The sequence below is a fragment of the Phyllostomus discolor genome, chromosome X (assembly GCF_004126475.2).
Source record: "Phyllostomus discolor isolate MPI-MPIP mPhyDis1 chromosome X, mPhyDis1.pri.v3, whole genome shotgun sequence".
In the NCBI taxonomy this organism is placed as follows: Eukaryota; Metazoa; Chordata; class Mammalia; order Chiroptera; family Phyllostomidae; genus Phyllostomus; species Phyllostomus discolor.
The window spans coordinates 101983246-102003521 of record NC_050198.1 but is presented as its reverse complement, the minus strand read 5'-3'; the positions used below and the strand labels follow the sequence as shown (position 1 = coordinate 102003521).

Here is a 20276-nt window from a genome sequence, read left to right as displayed (position 1 = left end):
TCCCAGAGAACAGGGATAGAAGAAAGAAACAGAAAAGGGAGGGTTTGATTCAATTAGATTAGAATGAAAGAGCTTTTCCCACGGAGACTAAAACTTCTGCTTACAACTTCCGGCTCAGAAATGTATGCAAATGAGAAGGCAGATATTCCTTGAATCCACGCACTATTAAGAAAGCCCTTGCTCTTAAAACCTTGTGCATTTGAAGAATCCTGTTTATTAGGACTGGGCACTGAAGGGCTGAGCGATGCCACAGAAGGTTATAAAGTTTCAGGTTTCCCTAAGCCAGAAATGGCAGGATTTGATTTCTTTGGAGCTTTGGTTTTTGTTAAGATTAGAAATCCTGCTTCTGTGTGAATACACAGGGAGACTGACTCGCAAACTCAAGCATGGAGGAAGAAGTTAAAATCCAGGGGAAAAAAAAGAAAGAAAAGAAAATGCAGTATAAGAAAGTAAATAATTTTTAATTTTGTATTGCATTGTTTCCTTATTAATTGACCGAGGAAACGAAGTTAAAATCCTGTGTTGCAGGAGATGTTGAAATGGTGAGCAGAAAGAGAGCAAATGGTCATTTGTCCACACAGGGACCATATATGTCAGACTGTGATTTCAAATTTCCAAATTATGTCAAATAAACAGAATTAAGGAACTCACAAATTGAGTGGATAGAGGGAGTCAGTCACCTGTCCTACTTCTTCACTTTTCCTTTGCACTTGTTTTCCCTCTATATTCCAATGGTTTTATCACCTTTTTCTATGTTCAATAATTGTAGCTTCCTATTTCCTGTCAACAGGTTCTCCCTTCTCCACAGAACAACCTTGAGCAGTTGACTTTATTATATCAGTTTTACAGAAGAAACTGAGACTCAAGGAATAAGTAATTTTTCCCAAAGTTATATAGCAAGTAAATTTCAGAGCCAGGACTAGACCTCAAATCCAACCCATTCCACAGGTCACCCTCTTGACCATAATTGTAACACAGTACCTGAAACAGGAAAAGTACTCAATTCTTAGCTATTTTCCCTAAAACATCACTTTTATTTGGCACTAAAGACAATACAGCCTGAAATACTTAAATACTACTCCATTGACTATCAAATCAAGCCTAAATTATGTTTCTAAGGAGTTCCCACCATAATCTGGCCCTACACTATTTATATAGTCTTCACTGTTTCCCTAAACTAACTTCCCTGCATAATTATTGTTTACTCCCCACTGCAATCCCAGTACTTACTCATTTTCATGCCTTTGCTCTTTCTATCCTTTTATTCATTTTTCCCACATGCTCATATTCTTTTCTGCCCTCTCCATCTTCCCAACTCTTACTTTTCTAGACCTAATTTAAAATTGTTACACAAATGCCCCAGCAGGATAATCTAGCCACACTTGTCATTAGCAGCATCAGGGTGACTGTTATTATGCTTCCCAGGCCACAGGACAGACAAATCTTCCTTCAGGTTTGGATTTGGGAAAATTGACATAATTTGCCATATACTAGTCCCACCCCTTAGTGGTCAACATGTATTCTATTTGGACCAATAGTCTTTACTGAATTGATGAAAACAATAAAGAGAAAAAAGAAAAACTCTTCTATTTATTCTACATATCCATATGGCAAAATTAATATGTCCAGAGAACTGAATTCCAGTATTAGCAGTGAGTCCAGTGGGCCTTATCTGAAACTTTGATGATGGGCAGATGTTCCCTGATACTTAATTTCTTTTTTTTAAGATTTTATTTATTTATTTTATTTTTGGAGAGAGGGGAAGGGAGGGAGAAAGAGAGAGAGAAGCATCAGTGTGTGGTTGCCTCTCTTGTGGCCCCTACTGGGGACCTGGCCCGCAACCCAGGCATGTGCCCTGACTGGGAATCAAACTGGCGACCCTTTGGTTCTCAGCCCACGCTCATTCCACTGAGCTACACCAGCCAGGGCAATACTTAATTTCTTTTAAATATACATGTATTAATCTAAATGAAAATATCCCAACTAAATTGATATATAAACAAAATCTGTTGATCCTTATTAACAAGAACAATTAGGATACATTTGGTGGAAGGGTTTTACCAGGATAATCCCTGGAATGTACATTTTACTCCTTCATAGAACTGTCTCCAAACAATTTGTTCATATAATTTGATTGAAAATGTTAAAGCCTGATTAAACTAAGATGGATTAAAGAGTTTTTGAATAGTATTTGTGACCTATTGTGATAAGAAATCTACTTATTTATTAGCTAAATGGTAACATATTTCAAAAATCATAAAATAAATGCATGCCATGCACAGAAAACTTAACAAATACTGCAAATAAAAAAATCATCCATACCCCTAATATTTGGGGATAATCACTTTTTGATATGTGTATATAAGCCCTTCCAGGCCTAGTCAGAAGTAGATAGATGAGGGTGGGTATGAGGTTTTGAGAGAAGTGGCAGGAGAGGAAGAGAGAGTAAATATATTTTAAAAATCTATTTATGGTAAGATACATACTATTTTGTAAATGGCTCATTTTTACTTAGAAAATATATTTTAAAAATTATGCTGTGGTTGGTTTGGCTCAGTGGATTGAGCACGGGCCTGGGAACCAAAGAGTCACCAGTTTGATTCCCAGTCAGGGCACATGCCTGGGTTGCAGGCCAGGTCCCCAGTAGGGGGTCTCAAGAGGCAACCACATATTGATGTTTCTCTCCCTCTCTTCACCTCTCTTTAAAAATAAATAAATCTTTTTTAAAAAGAATATTTAAAATAAATAAATTATCCCATTTCAGAAAATATGATTTTACAAAATGACATTTCATGGCTTCACATGGTTCCATTTTATAGATGTATCAAAAGCTATTTAAGCAATTCTGTATTATTAAACATATTGCTAGTGTTCAGCTACTCTATATTGTAGTTAATGCTGCAGTATATATTTATCAATAGATTTTTGCCCACCTGTCTAATAATTTCCTCAGAATAAATTCCTAGATGTGGAATTGCTGGCAAACTGTATAGGCATTCAGGCTTAGTTATACAATGTTATAATTTGGGCCCTATGTTGCCATGATCTAGAGTGCAAATGACTATTAATTTTATTGAAGAAGTAGCCGATGTTACCCCAGTAAAAAGAATTTTTCCCCCTCCTTCCTCATTGTCTTGATATAAGTCCCTAACATGTGGCACTTTTCTAAGGTGCCACAAATTCTTACAAATACTTCTCTGCCTCATATTCCTTTTGATGGATCAGGAACTCATAGTGCTAATGGTTTCAGATTGAGTACAGCACTACCCAAAATACACATTTTGGTTTCCTGCCCTACACTTTTGGCCCACTGTTGAGCTAGAGGGGGGTATAGTACAGTTTTAGTGAGCTGTATGTACAGTGGTAGTTTTGGGGTATGAGGCATATTCACAGGTGAGCAAAAAGAATAAGAAGGAGACAGAACTGAGGATATCTGTTCAAACTGGAAGGGTTCCATCAGAACTTTAATAATATGGGTCACACCTATGGCACAGGAGAAGTATAAGAAGGCATCTTCCATTAAAAAAATTTACCTCAGTCTTCAGTATCCACTCTTCCCTCTTCCCCAAACATGTTCTCTGCATTCACTGGATGTTTGACTTTGTGATAAGAAAACACTCCTTTATCTTCAGTCTTTTCTCTGAATGTTATTTCTCCCCCCTTGCCTTAACACATATTTTTTTTTCTTTAGGGCAGCATTTTCCCTTCAAGTGGAGACTGCTTGTGCTCTCATGCCGCACTCAAAGAGGAGTCTCCAGGAGACTTCTCTGTATTCCCCATGCCAAAACAGAAGGTCTGGCTAGGGCAATAGCACCTTTAGGTCATCACTGAGCTCTTTGGAGTTGAAGTGTATCCCCTTTTCTGAACCTGGTAATTCCTCACTTTCTCATCCAGGTCTTTGATGTATTTAAGAAAATGCTGTCGCTGTCTTCTAACATTTTAAATTTCCTTTACAAAAGGGTTTTTCCAGATTATGTAGTCCACCATAGCCAGGAGAAATTTTTTTCTATTTTTAAACCTTTAAGAAAGCAAAAATACTATTTACCCCACATTATAAAAACAAGCCTACAAATACACAACTATGAAACGTTTAGTGAAATGTCTACAACACATCACCATGTTGACTTGCTTAAATATTATATTCAGTATTCATAAAATTTTCATTTCACTTGAAAACAATTGGGAGTTTAGACTTTTTTTCCTGCATCGGCAGAATTCTGAAAAATATATAATGGTTGCCAAAAAATCACTGTCAAGCATAATTTAATAAATTGCTTGGTGCTACATAATTTTAAAATTAAAAACAAAATTATAACATTTTAATACTTTTTATTTCATATTTATGTTTATTCACTTATTTTAATTTTTATTGATTTTATTGGAATGACATTGGTTCACCCTAATAAAACAGACTGCAACTGTACAACTCAGCACAACACCTACACCCTGCAAAGTCTCTTTCTGTTTTCATTTATCCCCTGTTTGCCCACCTCCACACAGCTCCTACCCCCCTTTCCCTCTGCTCATCACCACAGTGTTATCTGTATCTGTGTATCATATTATATGACTCTTCTTAATCTCTTCACCTTCTTTCATCCAGAATCCCCTACCGTCTGACAGTATCAGTGTGTTCCATGTGTCCATGCTTCTATTTTGTTCCTCAATTTGATGCCACATATAAGTGAGATCATATGGTGCTAGTCTTTCTCTGACCAGTTTATTTCACTTAGCATAACAATCTCTAGGTCCATCCATGCTGTTGTAAAAGGTAAAATTCCATTTTGTTAATGGCCAAGTAGTATTCCACTATGTAAATGTACCACTGTTCTTTTATCCACTCACCTACTGATGGGTACTTGGACTGTTTCCAGATCTTGGCTATTGTAAATGACACTGAAATCAACAAATGAGTGCATGTGTTCTTTCAAATTAGTGTTTCAGGTTTCTTCAGCTCAATTCCCAGAAGTGGAATCACTGGGTCAAAAGGCAGTTCATTTTTAAGTTTTGAGGTAACTCCATACTGCTTTCCACAGTAGCTGCACCAGTCTGCATTCCCACCAACAGTGCACCAGGGTTCCCTTTTCTCCATGTCCTCACCAGCACTTGTTGTTTGTTGATTTGGTTATGATGGCCATTCTGACTGTTGTGAGATGCTATCTCATTGCGGTTTTAATTTGCATTTCTCTGATGATTTGTGACATTGAGCATATTTTCATATCTATTTAAATAAGAAGGTAGGGGCCCTGGTCAGGTAGCTCATTTGGGTTAGAACATCAGCCTGGTATGCCAAGGTTGTGGTTTTGATCACACACAAGATCAGGGCACATACAAGTATCAACCAATGAATGCATAAATAAGTGGAAGAACAAATCAATGTCTCTCTCTCCCCATCACTCTCTCTCTGTCTCTCCCCCTCCCATCCTGTCTCTGGCAAAATCAATAACTAAAAATTTAAATAAATAAATAAGAAGGTAGATACATTTCAATTTTTATTCTTTGATACATTGTGGAGTGGTATTTCCAAAATAAGAGTGCCTGGGAGTGGTGTTTCCAAAATAAGAGTGTCTCAATTATATTCAAAGAGATTTGATTGTTAGATCGAATCAACAGCAATGTTACTCAGTGATGACATACTCCCCACAATTATGGCTGCTCTGGCAAGTGGAAGACTAGGAATATCACATTTTTCTTCTATTAACAAACAACACATTAACACAAAATATTTAAATACAGAAAAATATTGCATTTTGGAGGACTTACTGTTTGTCTCCCTGAGTGTCGGCAGAGTGTTGTGCATAACAGTTTGAAGCCTGTCTCATTTATGCGCTACATGGTGATGAGCATCGTCAGGAAGCAACTTCATGACTTGGTGCCAAAAGTTGTGTTTGAAGTATTGGGTCCAGAGTTCTGATCTCACCCAAGACATTAGGTTCATAGTTGTAGCCACTAGAGGGTGCCATATACCCATGGAAAATAAATGTTCCTTGCTTGGGAATGCAAAATTTAAAGACAAAATTGTATCAACTGTACAGAATTCCAACAGAGACATGCGTAGAATGTTATTTTATCCATTGTCCCTGAGCAGTAACAAGAAAAGTTCTCAGGGAACAATAAGACTCCAGCAACAGCGATAATTATTTCTAAAATCTTGTACTTGCAGTGAGGACAACTGGTCAATTATTCTTTCATCAGGAATCACTGATTCCAGAAGGGTAGTAAGTCAACCCAGTTGTCACTAGAAAGAGATGTAATGGGGGCTAGGGCGCAGGTGTTATTTTTTCCAAAGGGAGGCCTGCTTTAAGATCTCTTTCACACACAAACACACCCCATGATTTATGAATTTATAAATCTAAAATATAACAGGGGACCCCTGGCTGGCATGGCTCAGTAGACTGAGTGCCAGCCTGCGAACCAAACAGCCACTGGTTTGATTCCCAGTCAGGGCACATGCCTGGGTTGCAGGCCAGGTCCCCAGTGGGGGTTGTGTGAGACGCAACCATACACTGATGTTTCTCTCCCTCTTTCTCCCTCCCCTCCCTTCTTGCTAAAAATAAATAAATAAAATATTTTTTAAAATAATAAAAAATGTAATGGGCGCTAGGATGGAGGTGTTATTTCTTCCACAGGGAGGCCTGGCTTAAGAACCCGTTCACACACAAACATGCCCCATGACTTAGGGATTTATAAATCTGAAAAGAACCTCAGAGGCCAGTCGAGCCCCTCTAGCTTCCTCCAGACCCTAACAATAGTGACATCATCAAATTGCCATTCAGGCATTGCTTGTGAACTCCTCCAGTTACTGGTAGCTCACAATTCCTGAGACATCCCCATTCCATTTTTGGTCAGCTCCAAACTGGAGAAATATTTTTCTGAGGTTGAGCTTAGAACTGTTTCCTTTTATGTTTCTTTCATACTAATAATTCACAGTTATAAACTCATCTCTATTCTTGTGAAAGCTTTTGTAATGGAAGCCTTCTCTCTAAGTTAATATTTTTCATTGCTCTAACTATTCTTTATATGCTGTGATGTCTATAGATCTCTCCTCTCAACATGTCCCAGTTTCTCCGCTTCTCTCTTCTTGAAAGGGTGGTCTCCAGAACTGAATTTCATGCTCCAAGTATGGTTTGATTAGCATCATATAGAGTATAGAGGACCTACTGTGAGGTCCTCATTCTGGACCTTGTGTTTCTCTTTTATTCCTTCAATTTGGCAGGGAGCAGTTATCTAATTGTGGTTTTAATTTGCATTTCCCTGGTTACTAGGCAGTTGTTCACCTTTTCACATTGTATTGCTTTTAGGATATTTTATTTTGTGGAATATCTGTTCAGAAATTTTGAAAAACAAAAGACATTCTTTTTCCACTGGTTTGCAATGCCACTTTTGTCAAAAGTCAAGTTATCAAACATGCATGGGTGTTTGTTTCTGGTATCTTTTTTTCCCATGTATACATGTCCATCCATACTTTTTCTGATTTTTTATTGAATTTATTGGGAGGGGGGCAGTGATCAATAAAACCATAGAGCTTTCAAGTGTATAATTCTATAAGACACCATCTATGCACTGCATTGTTCACCCATTGCCCCAAGTAAAGTGTCTTTCTATCCCCATTTATCCCCCTTTGCCCTTTCCTACCACCCCCACCCCACTTTCCCTCCCGCTCCACTTTCCCTCTGGTAATGACCATACCGTTCTCTGTGCCTGTGTGTTTCCTTTTGCTTAATCCCTTTACCTTTTTTACACAGTCCCCCAACCTTCCTCCCCTTTGACACCTGTTAGTCAGTTATATTACCCTTTAATTCACTGATCTGAGTCTCTGCTTCACCTAACCTGCTGTTGAATCCTTCTAGTATATTTTTTTCTTAAAGATTTCATTTATTTATTTTTAGAGAGGGGAAGGGAGGGAGAAAGAGAGAGAAGTATCAATGTGTGGTTGACTCTCGAGTACCCTCTACTGGGGACCTGGCCCACAACCCAAGCATGTGCCCTGACTGGGAATCAAACTAGTGACCCTTTGGTTCACAAGCCAGCACTCAATCCACTGAGCTACACCAGCCAGAGCTCTAGTGTATTCTTTATCTCAGATATTGTTTTCTTCATTTCTGACTAGTTCTTTTTATGGTTTCTATGTCCTTTTTAGCTCTTACTATGTCTTTGTTTAAGTTCTCACCTAGATCATGCGTTCTTCCATTAAGGTCCTTGACCATTCTTATTACCATTGTTCTGAGCTCTGTATCTGGTATTTTTTTCATCACATTTAATTCTTATTCTGGGGATATCTCTTAATTCTTTCACTTGGGTCATATTTATTTGAGTTTCCATTTCATCTGCCTTCTTGTCTTTATCACTGTGTATTAGGTAGATCTATGACTCCAAAACTTGTTATGGTGGTTTTATGTTGTAGGTGTCTTGTGGTGCTTATGGGTGCAATCTTCCAGGTCACCTGAGCTAGGTGCTCCAGGAATGTCTCCTGTGTGGATTATGTATGCCTTCCTGTGTAGTAGAGTCTTAAATGCTATTGGCCTATTTGTGGGTGAGGGTAGCACTCAGGCTGGCTGACTGTAAGAATAGACCTCAACCACTGTGCAGAGACTGCAGCCAAGGTAGAGTTTTTTTCTTGCAAGTTCTGGTTCTTGCCAGGATCTTCCTTTGGGTGTGCCATTTGCGTGGTTAGTTCAGTCATGGTCTGGTGTAGTCTGGTTGTGTTTGTTCTGGATCCACTAGGGTAGGGTTCCAGTGCAGGTTAATGTCAGATGCTGCCTGTAACCAGCCTTGGGCTATCAGCCTGGAGCTACCATGCAATTTGTTCTGTGTGGCTGCCTCTACTGGGACTGCATGTGCTTTGGTGTCTTTGTTACATTCATTGTCTTTACCTTTGTGCCAATACCACACTATCTTAATTACTATCAATTTTAATGCATTCAAATCTGGTACAACAAGTTTTTCTACTTTGGTTTTCTTTGTTTAGTGTCTTCACTGTTCATAGTCTTTTATCATTCCTTTAAAAAAGTTAGAATGTTTGTAAGTGCAATATAAAAATACAATTGTTTTTTGGATAGTGACCTTGTATCCAGAAACTTTGCTAACCACAAATGTTAATATTATTAATGTACCTGTATATATTTTAGATTTTATATTTATATAGTAATATCATTCAAGAAAATGATAGTTTTATTTTTCTTTCCAGTTATATATTATTTTCTTTTTAACTTTTTTTATTGTTCAAGTACAGTTGTGTCCATTTTCCCCTCACCACTCCCCCAATCAACAAAGGGGCAAAAGCATAAAATGGTATATATTATTTTCATTTTCTTATTGAACTGACACTTCTAAAACACTCATTTTGTTTACTGTTGTTGTGTAATAAAAAAACTCCAAAACTTAGTGCTATGAAAAAAAAAAAAACATTTGATCATGCTGAAAGATTCTATAGGTCAGGAATATTTGTTTCTTATCTATAGTATCTGTGGCCTCATCTAAAAAGTCTCTAAGGGTGAAAATAACTTAATGGCTGGAGGCAAAAATTATCTGAAGACTTCTGTCTTCATGTATTTGGTACATATATGGAGATGATTCAAGCACTAAGATCAACTGCTAATGGTGACTAGAGTGCTTGCATGTGACCTCAACATGTGACAGTTTTCCTTGTGGCAGGGCAGCTTCACATAGTTGATCTTAAAATGTATATCAGAGCTCCAGGGAACAAAGCAGAAGCTTTTATTGCCTTTTATGACCTTACCTTGGAAGCCACATAGCATTGCTTCTCCAAAAAGCCATACTCCACAAACACAGGAAACAAAACTGGACCATATCCCAAAGAGACATTGATTACATTGAGGTAATATGATATTGCTCCAAAAACAATAGTAATTACTCTTGAAACAAAATATCATCCAGACTCTCATTGTTACTAAATTTTTTCATCAATAATCTCTAGCACTTGAAAATAATACTATTTAAATAGTCATCAAAACAACATGTCATTGGCAGAAAAGCAGACACACAGACCAATGAACAGAAATGAGAGCCCAGAAATAAACTCACATGTATATGGGCAAATAATTTTTGATAAAGAAGCCACAAATATACAACAAGAAAAGAATGTTTCTTCAGTAAATGGTTCTGGGAAAATTGGAAGGTCGCATAGAAAAAAATGAAACTAGATTATTGTCTATCCCCATATACAAAAATAAACTCAAAATATGTCAAAGACCTAAATACAAGACCTGAAACAATAAATTACATAGAACAAAACATAGGTACTAAACTTATGGACTTGGGTCATAGAGAAGATTTTATGAATCTGACCCCAAAGACAAAGGAAGTAGAGGCAAAAATAAATGAATGGGACTATATCAAACAAAAAAAGCCTCTGCATAACAACAGAAACTGCCAACAAAACAAAAAGGCAGCCAATCCAATTAAAGAAGATATATCCAAAATACATAAAGAACTCACACAACTCAACCCCAAACAAACAGTCCAATTAAAAAATGGGCAGACAACCTGAAAAGACACCTCTTCCACAAAGACCTCCAAATGGCCAACACATATATGAAAGGATGCTCAACCTCACTAGCTATTAGGAAAATGCAGATCAAAACTACAATGAGATACCTCCACACACCTGCTAAAATGGCTCTTCTCAACAAGACAAATAATAAGTGTTGGAGAGGTTATGGAGTAAAAGGAATCCTCATTCACTGCCAGTAGGAATGAAAACTGGTACGGCCACTATGGAAAACAGTATGGTGGTTCCTCAAAAAATTGAGAACAGAGTTACTGTATACCACAGCAACCCATCTTTGAGGTATCTACCGCCCAAAATTGAAAAACAGTTACTTGCAAACATATGTGCACCACTATGTTCATTGCAACATTATTCATGGGGGTCAAGATATTGAAACAACCAAACTGTCCCTCAGTAGATGATTGGATAAAGAAGATGTGGTACATGTATACAGTAGAGTACTATTCATCCATAAGAAAGGTTGAAAGATTGCCATTTGTGACAATATGGATGGGTCTTGAAAATATTATGCTCAGCAAAATAAGTCAGAAAAACTTAAGAATCATATGATTTCATTCATATGTGGGATATAAAACTGAAAGTAACAAATAAGCAAACAAGAAAAACAAACAAACAAGGTCATAGACACACACAATGGTATGGTGGTTACCAGAGGGGGAGGGGGGGGAGGGTAGTGGAGGATAAAGGAGGTCAAGTATATGATGATGGAACTTGATTTGACTTTAGGTTGCTGGCACACAGTGCAATATACAGATAATATATTATAAAATCATACAGTTGAAATTTAATAATCATATTAATTTTTGTCACCCCAATAAATTCAATTTCAAAAATACCTAAGAATAAATTTAACCAGGGAGGTAAAATACTTGTACTTGGAAATTTATAAGATGTTTAAGAAAATAGCACCCTGCTTAAAAAGAAAAATGATGCTACTAAAAATCAATGAAAGAGAAAAATCATAAATGCAGCCAAAAAAAATAACAGATGTATTACTATAGAAGGTGAAGCAATATGACCTATTGCTGACTGCTCATCAAACAATAAAGGGATACTGCAGACAATGGAAAGATACCTCCAGTGTGCTGAAAGAATCCAACTTTCATCGAAGTCTAAAACCAACAGAAATATTTCTTTTCTTTTTTTATTAATCATTGTTCAAGTACAGTTTTCTGCCTTTTACTCCCATTCCAGCCCACCCACCCACCCCTCCCCACTTCCCTCCCATTACCACCCTCCCCCTAGTTTTTGTCCATGTGTCCTTTAAGTTTGTTCTTGTAAACCCTTCCCAGTCTCCCCTGAAATTCCCTCTTCTCTCCCCTCTGGTCACTGTCATTCTGTCCTCTAAGTGTCTAAGTGTCCTCTGTTCAGTGTCTTTGACTATATTTTGCTTGTTTCTTTGTTTTGTTGTTTAGGTTCCTGTTAAATGTGAGATCATATGGTATTTGTCTTTCACTGCCTGGCTTATTTTGCTTAACATAATGCTTTCCAGCTCCATCCATGCTGTTGCAAAGGGTAAGAACTCCTTCTTTCTTTCTGCTGCATAAAATTCAATTGTGTAATTATTTCTTTTAAATTAATGTCAAATTGCCCTGGCTGGTGTGGCTCAATGGATTGAACACCAGCCTGCAAACTAAAGGGTTGCCAGTTCAATTCCTATTCAGGGCACATGCCTGGGTTGCGGGCCATGTCTCCAGTAGAGGGGCACATGAGAGGCAGCTACACACTGATGTTTCCCTCTCCTCCCTTCCCCTCACTCTAAAAATAAATAAATAAAATCTTAATAAAGTAAATTTTTTAAAAAACAAAGTTCATAAACCCTTAGAGAGATTGACTTTGAGAGAGAGACAGAGAAAGAAACTGCAGTATCCTATCTCAGGAATGAAAAGAAAATACCAAAACATATACAATATTTTTGAAAATATTATTAATTTATACCAGTAAATGAGATAAAATAGTGAAATTCCTAGAATAATATAACTTTCTAGAATGTACACAGAATGGGCTAAGTACAATAGTTCTATAACCACTAAGAACAACTTATATATAATTAAAACCTTACCACAAAGTAAACTACAGACCCAAATGGTTTCATTGGTAAATTCTACCAAAATTTTAAGGAATAAAGAATACCAATTTTATCCAAATTTCTTCAGACAATAGACAAAAAAGGGCTTCTTCCTGATCACTTCAAGGACAGCTTCATATTCATTTCAAAACCTAATGAGTACATTACAAGAAAAGAAATCAGTGCTCCAATCCCACTATTAAAAAATAGAAGCAAAGTTGCTGAACAAAATAATAGTAAACCAAATTTAGTATTACATAAAAGGGATAATACTTTATGACCAAGTTGGGTTAGCCTACAAATTCAGTATTGACTCAATATTTGAAAAGCAATCAATGTAAATTTTTTGACTCTTTGTGTTTTGAGTGAAAAAAGGGGGTAAGGAAAATACCCACTATCTTTAATAAAGGATAATATAACTTAACTAACATACTTCTTAAGGTTAAGTAGGGAATTTACTATGTTTATTTTGAAACACATAATTGCTGCTTTAGCAAAGAAACTAGATTTTCTTTTGTTTTGAAATGTACAGATTTTATGTAGATTCTATATTTCATAGAGTAAGGATATAGACCAAACTTTTCTATCTAATGCCCATATAAGGGAATATTACAGTAATACAGAAATTAAAATAATTGTGAGATGAGGTTCTCTTCTAAGATGTGCTTTTCTAATGAATTTCACAGAGTCAAGTTTATTTTTAAGAAAACTTTAACAAAATATTTTATCATTTATGTTATTACAGTTGTCCCAATTCCCCCCGCCCTTCACTCCCTCCACCCAGCCTCATTATTTGAATAAAGGAAAAAACCATTAAGGTTATCTAAACACATGGAGAGAGTAATTTGATAAATTTAGCATCCCTTCATGATTAAAAATAGAAAAATGGGCATCAAAGGGAGCTTTTTGAATTTCATTTAAAAACAAGTACCAAATCCTACAGGAAATACCATACTTACAGGTGAAATATTTGGATTTTTTTCCTCTCAGAGAAGGAATGAAAAATACAGGTTCACTGTTACCTCTTCTGCTTAAGCTTGTGTTAGATATTCTCACCCATACAGTAAGACAAGAAAAATAAAATAAAGATATTATGATTTGAAGGGAAATTTTAATATCAGTATTTATAAATAATATTGTGTATATAAAAATCCAAAAATCTACAGACCAACTATTTTAAATAATAAATGAATTTATTTGACAAGAAAGCTGGTTGCAAGATCAATATATAAATAGAATGGAAGACTGTACTTTCAGGGATCATTTCTATAGTTCATTATAAATAGAATGGTGTTCCAACATATTAGCAATAGACCTAGGAACTGTGTGTTTTTAAATATATTATATAAAATAGTATAAAATATCAAATATGTAAAATCTATTTTTTCCTCAGACCTTTTTAAAAATTTTTATTTATTTTAATTTTTCTTGAAATTATTCAGGTGACATTAGCTAATAAAATTATAAAGGTTTTAAGTGTACAATTCTATCATACATTATCTGTATATTGTATTGTGTGTTCACCATCAAAGCCAAGTCTTCTTCCATCAGTATTTATGTCCTGTTTACCTTCTACCTCCCCTCACCCCCTTTCCTCTGGCAATCACCATACTGTTGTCTGTGGCCGAGTTTTTATTTATTTATTTATTTTTTGCTTAATCCTTTCTCTTTTTTCACTGAGCCCTCTAACCTCTTTCCCCTCTAACAGCTATCAGTCTGTTTCCTGTATCTATGAGTCTGTTTCTATTTTGTTCCTCAGTTTATTTTGTTCACTAGATTGCACATATAAGTGAAATCATATGGTACTTGTCCCTCACTGTCTGACTTATTTCACTTAGCATAATACTCTCCAGATCCATCCATGCTGTCACAAACTATAAGGCTTCCTTCCTTTTTAGTGCTGTGTAGAATTCCATTGTATAAATGTACCAGAGATTTTTTATCCACTCGTTTATTGATGGGTATTTGTGCTGCTTCCAAATCTTGGCTATCGTAATAGTACTACAATGAACACAGGGGTACACATATTCTTTTGAATTAGTATTTCAGGTTTCTTCAGATATATTCCCTGAAGCAGAATTGCTGCATCATAAGGCAGTTCCATTTTTAATTTTTAAAGAAAACTGCATACTGTTTTCCACAGTGACGGCACCAGTCTGCATTCCCACCAACAGTGCATGAGGGTTCTCTTTTCTTTGCATCTTCACCAGCACTTGTTGATTTATTGGTGACAGCCATTCTGACAGATGTGAGGTGATATCTCATTGTGGTTTTATTTTGTATTTTAACAATAATTAATGATGCTCAGCATATTTTTATATGTTTATGAATGTACTCAAACATAATAAAGGTAAATAAAACAGAAAGTCAGAGAACAATGAACACCAAATTCATGATAGGTGACCTGGGGGAATGGAATAATGGGAGCAAAATATATGGATGTCAAGTTACTCTCAAGGCCTAAGTTTCTTTTGGGGTATTGGGTTTGTGCATGCTTATTACATTATACAAAATGATTTATTGAATAAATCACTCAAAGTAGTCCATGTGTAAGACCAATGAAAAAAGTAGATCATAGGAAATGTTTATGATGAAGCCAATTCTGTACTTCTGAGATCTAAAATTTTAAAAAATAATTTAAAAGTCATGATGAAAAATGTTTGGAATCAACTTAAAAATATGAGGCCAATTGTAATTGAGCAACAATAAATATTTTTAAAAGGAAGAAAAAATATGGAGATTGTATATATGTTTTCAAAATTCTTTTAAGGATTACATAAGGAAAATGTTTAAAGATGACTGATCCAAAGGACATTTTTCCACCAAAGATTAATAATATGATTTTTTCAAATTTCTTATAAAAATTAAAATATAATATCTGCTCATTCTCCTTTCTATTAACTCTATAAGGAAACTTAAACTAACTTTCCTCCTGCCACCCAAAGGGCTAAAAGTAAAGAAGGTATTGAAGAAGCAGGAGACTAAGAAGATGGTAAATCTCCTGTTTGAGAAAAGGCCCCCATATTTTCACACTGGACCTCACCTGCTTTATCAAATGGCCCTGCTACATTCAGCTGCAGAGGCAAAGGGCTATTCTCTATAAGCGTCTGAAAGTACCTCCTGCCATTAACCAGTTCACCCAGGGCTTGGACCACCAAACAGCTATGAAGCTGCTCAAGCTGTGCACAAGGATGGACCAGAGACAAAGCCTGAGAAGCAGCAGAGATTGGCCCCGGGCTGATAAAAAAGCTGCGGGCAAAGGGGATATCTCCACCAAGGGGCCATCTGTCCCTCCAGCAGGGGTTAACACTGCCCCCAGCTTGGTGGAGAGCAAGAAGGCCCCGCTGGTAGTGATTGCACAGGATGTGTATCCCATTGAGCTGGTCGTCTTCCTGCCCACTGTGTGCCAAAGATGGGGGCTCCTTACTGCATCATCAAGGGGAAGGCCAGACTGGGTGTCTACTCGACAGGAAGACCTATACCATTGTTGCCTTTAAATAGGTTAACTTGGAAGGCAAAGGAGCTCTCGCTAAGCCGGTGGAAGCTATCTGGACCAATTACAACGACAGATATGATGAGATCCACTGTCACTGGGGAGGCAACATCTTAGATCGCAAGTTGGTGGCTCACATTGCCAAACTGGAAAAGTCCAAGGCTAAAGAACTGGCCCCCAAGCTGGGCTGAGTGTACACTGTTGAGTTTTCTGTACATAAAAGTGTAACAAAAATTCTTCAAACAAACAAAACAGAAACTTAAACTAGAACCATATTTCCAAAACCATATTTTATAAAACATTAGTTTGGAGTAATGTTGATAAGTAATGTGCTCATACTAGCGAGCACACACACCTCACCTCTACAATACAGGTTTACATTTGTGAGTACACAATATGCAGAGTTTATTCTTGTATTATGATTTATTAATTATTGCATTATTTTCCATATGAACAACTGTAAACCTACTTTTGCCCCACCATGTTGTTGTGCTAACATTTGGGAAAGACTGAATACTACATTATCCTATTGGAAACATGTAATACATTTTACTGTTTTAAAACTCTGAAAAGTTATGCAACGGATACATGTGAAGACATGTTTAACTTTGCTTATCTCATGTTTCCTAGATTTATCTGTTCATAGAAAATAAATACAATTTTGGCAGCATTCAATGTTCTGAGGGACACCACTTTAGGTAACAGTGGCCTACTAGTCTAGCATAATATATTGTTAGTGAACCCATACTGACTTTTAGCAATCACCATTTCCTTTTCAAAATATTTTTAATACATTTACAATCTTTGTTAAAATTCCAATCTATCATTCAAATAAATGACATGTATTCTCCCACCATCGGTTTTGGAGAACCATGTATATTCTTCTTTTTAAGAGCACTAATAATCATTCATCAATTTCATTCACTAATATCCTCACCACTCTAAAAATTTGTTCTTCCATGCCTCTTAGAGCCTGAGAATTAGGATAAGGGTACCATGTGTGAATACCATGTAAATATTTGGAATGGGATTACACTCTATAGTAAAGCATATGAACGTTACTCTTATGAAAAGGTAGACTCCATAAAAGAATACTTCTATTCTTAGACAATAAGTCTGAAAAGAAACACTTTTGGACTGTTTATTATGTGCCAAGCACTGTGTACAGTCTGTATGCACATTATTTAACCTAAATCTTCCTAACAAGCCTGTAAAATAGCTATCCTATTTGACAGAAGATAAAAATAAGGTGCAATGTTTAATAACTTGCACAAGGTCATGTAGACAAGCAATAGTTCAAAATTATGTTTAATTCCATATGTTACTAACCACTATGCAATACTGCCTCCTTGAGGACAAAGACTATATTTCATTTATACCTTTAAAATTTTTTAAATTAATTGCTGTTCAGTTACAGTTGTCCTCATGTCCCCCCATTAGTCTCCCTTGCCCTACCTTCCCCCATCTTCCACATCCAATTCCCTCCCCTCATTCATATCTTAATACTTCATAATGTGCAGTATAGCAGTTGCTCAAAAATATTTGCTGAATGAATGAATGTTAATAAATATATTTCAGCTAGGAACTTTCATGCATTGAAAGAATTTAGGTACCTTCTAGGACAATATTTCTATTAGTCTTGGAACTTCAATTCTTATTTATTAATGTTGTTCTATCCTACTGGTCTATAGTGGTCTGTCTAAATATTATTAATGTCTTTCAAAATCAATTCTTCAAATTATGGAAGCTAAACCAAAGGTAGATTTTAAAATCAGCTTAGTAGATTTCTGCATACTCTTAATGAAGAGGTGTAGGATGTGGGAGGTCTTCATGGATAAATGCATCAGTGTAATGAACAAAGATTTTTTTAAAGATGTGATTTTTATTTTCCACTAGTGAGGTTCTATTGTTTTACTAGGGAGTGATCATCTTAGATATCATTAAGTATTGTGATAGTACTGGCATCATTTAACTTAGAAATTTACAGAAAAATTATTTTTAATTTTTCAAGGTCTCTCAGTTCATTATCTTAGTTGAATACCTAATAAATCACTAAGGGTTCATCATTTGATAAAAACAAAGAAACATAAGTAAATAATTCTAATATGAGATAGTGATAAATGCAATAAAGGGAGCAAAAATAAGATGCTACAGGAAAAGATTGAAATGAGCCAGGCGATGAAAGAAAATACCATTTGCTCTCACCTATAAGTGGAACCTAATCAACAAAACAAACAAGCAGGCAAAATATAACCAGAGACATGGAAATAAAGACCAAACTGACAGGAACCAGAGAGGGGGTGAGAGAACATAGGGAGGGGAAAAAGGGGAAGGGTTTTCAGGAACATGTATAAAGGACACAAGGACAAAGCCAAACTAGGATACGGTCAAGAGGGGGAAGTGGGGAAGGCTGGGATGGTGGGGAGTGGTGGGGGGAAATGGAGACAACTGTACTTGAACAACAATAAAAAATGTGGAAAAAAAGACTTCAACATTTAAATTTTGAAGGAACACAATTCTGCCCATAACTCTCACTTACTGACTTTGTGACCTTCTGAAAGTTATTTAACCTTTCCTAGCCTCAGTTTCTATAACTCTAAAGTGGGGAGGGGAGTATCTACCCTATGAAGTTATTATGAGAATTAAATATATACAGAATGTAGATAACTGAAATGATCCTTGGCACAGAGCCCCTGGGATGCCGACTTGACTACTGTGGCTCACACAAGGCACTTTAACTACAGGGTCTGTGTATGTGTGAATGTGGGTAGAAATGGGACTTCTAAATAACCACTTACATACATACTTTTTAAGGTCTGATGCAAGTAGTTATAATGCACGTTGAGGAAATAGTCCTTTAGAATTTCAGAAATAAAAGATACAGTCAAACTCAGGTGTTAGAAAATGAGGAACAACAACAAGCTGGACCTGAAAAGGTTATATTTAATGGACAGCTACCACATGCTAGGCACCAGGTATGTAATGAAAGAGACAGAAGTGCATTAACACAGGACTCCTACACTTAAGAACTTCATAGCTTTGTAGGAATGACTGACAAGAAACAAAAACTATGGAAGTAACTAAAGAGTGTTGCAGAAAACTGCTTTTAAAATAGTGTGGGAGCACAGTAAAGCAAAACATTAAGTCTGCTTGGATGAAATGTGCAAGGTTTGTTGAGGAGCTAACTTTCTTCTCTTCAAATGTTATTTGTATTGTGTTGGATACAGAATATACTTAAGTGATTCAAAAAATGAAGCAAAAAATCAAGGTTTATATTGGGAAATCCCATTCCTATCTCTTTCCCATCTGCACCTCTTTCCCCTGCACCAGGCGACTAAGTGCTTTTATTGATTCTTGTGGATACTTCTGGTGTTTTTCTACATAAATACAAGAAAATGAAAATATGGGCCATTATCACTTCCATCCTTTATTCAAAAGGTATTATACTATAGATATTTTTCATTTTCTTACTCTCTTTCACTTAACTGTATATCCTAGAAATCTCCCCACATCAGTATATACAGAGAGTTTCCTCATGGTTTTTTAAAACAGATGTGTAGTGCTGCATTGTATGATTTAACACAACTTATTTAACAACTTCTCTAGTGATGGACATTTGGATTAGTATCAATATTTTATTACAAACAGTAAACCAATAAATAGCTTTGTATACATATGAAAATATATTTGCAGATATAAATTCTCATTAGGATTGCTGACTGAAAAGATAAATTCCTTTATATTTTTGATAAATATTATGAAATTACACCCCATAGATACTTTTTCTATTTTTCTTACTTTTTATTGTTCTTCAAGTACAGTTGTCTCCATTTTTCCCCTGCCTCCCACCGTCGATCCCACCCCCTTTTGGCTTTGTCCATGGGTCCTTTATACACGTTCCTTGATGACCCTTCCCCTTCTTTCCTTCACTATCCCCCACCACCTTCCCTGTGGTTGCTGTCAGTTTGTTCTTTATTTCAATGTCTCTGGTTATATTTTGCATAGATATTTAGAATTCTTATTTCCCAAAGCTTATTGGCAAAAATTATCTTTAGTTGTCATTTAATGCATAATTCTCTTACTATGAGTGAGATGGAACATTTTTTACATGTGTAGGTAATTTGTACTCATTTTCCTCTGAACTGTCCATTTATGTCTTTTTCTCATTTTTTCCATTAGATTGCTTG

General features: G+C 36.1%; 2 pseudogenes; both read left to right on the top strand.

Moving 5' to 3' along the window:
• Window positions 1-10733: 10733 nt before the first annotated feature.
• Window positions 10734-16333, top strand: LOC114504902 (annotated as a pseudogene).
• LOC114505767 lies at window positions 13838-13916 on the top strand (annotated as a pseudogene).
• Window positions 16334-20276: the final 3943 nt, after the last annotated feature.